Raw genomic sequence first — 1316 nt, 5'->3', positions numbered from 1 at the left:
GATATCATTTCCAAGCTCAAAAACAGCTCTCAAGTTGAGGCCCAAATGGAGGGGATATCCCACGCTATCCTGAGAGTCCACCTCTTCATCAAGACAAACTCTTAATGCAAAGATAGGGAGCAAATATTGACAGGGTTGCCGTGTTTTCAGTTTTGGAGTCCCCAAATAAAGTGGCAGCCCTGTCAATGTATTTGCTCCCTATCTTTGCATGGAGAGTTTGTCTTAATGTAGAGATGGACTCTCAGGATAGCGTGGGATATCCCCTCCATTTTTGCCTCAACTTGAGAGCTTTTTTTGAGCTTGGAAGATGATTTCAGAGAGAACCAGTGGCACCACCGTGTTTCTCGCCAACTTTTACGTAAGAATCAACAGTCAAATCGCAAATTCCTCACACAGCAACATCTCCATTGCAGCATACGCTATAGAATTTATGCATATTGCTATAATGTCCTCAATTTTTTAAGTGTGATACTCCTAATTTCGATCGATTGTGATCATCAAGAATGCGGTTCACGATTCGTCGCTCGGCCGAAAAAATAACGTAACAGTACTTTGATATGAGCCCAAGAAAGCATCGAATCATACGGACGGCAGGGTTCATCGGGAAGTGCAGGTCCGGCACCGGGGTGCCGGGACGATGGGCACGACGAGTGGGCATCGCATGGTGGATGAACATCATATTTCAGCGTTATGAACGGCGCGGCGTTAGCGCTTACCGCGGAGAACCGTGCAAAGCGCGAGATAGCGGCGGCCGGGGAATCGAGGATCGGCCCGTTTTCGTGTAATTAAAACCGTATTAATTACCGCTAACGCCGTTTTATTAACGCCCTCGCGTGATGACATGGTCCTTGACCCCCGGAGACCCGGGTTCGACGCCGGATCATCGGAACCGACAAAATGTTCCGACTCGCTCGTTTTGCGGGTTCTTTCATCCACCCAGACAGAGAGTATCGTTTAACCTCTTGGTGACAAATGGAAACGTCTTCTCTTGGCAAGCTTGACCCATCAACCCTCAGAGTTACCCTCATTTTGGCTGCTAAGCAATGAGTTGAGTCATTTTTTTCAGCAAGCAATCCGATGTTTGGTAATAATCTTCTCTCGGCAAGCTTGACCCATCCACCATCAAATTTACCTTCATTTTGGCTGCGAAGCGACGAGTTGATGCCGCAATCACACGCTGAATTTAGCAGCTGAATGTGGAAGTTAACAGTCATCGTCCAGCGGCTGAAATTTAGCAAATTCGAGTTATTTTCATCCAGATGTGTATCAAATCTACTCGAATTGTTCAGACAAACCCAACATTAGTCCGATGGTTG

Source organism: Bemisia tabaci, unplaced genomic scaffold, assembly GCF_918797505.1.
Source record: "Bemisia tabaci unplaced genomic scaffold, PGI_BMITA_v3".
Lineage (NCBI taxonomy): Eukaryota > Metazoa > Arthropoda > Insecta > Hemiptera > Aleyrodidae > Bemisia > Bemisia tabaci.
The sequence above is the reverse complement of the archived record's forward strand: the minus strand, read 5'-3'. Positions refer to the sequence as shown.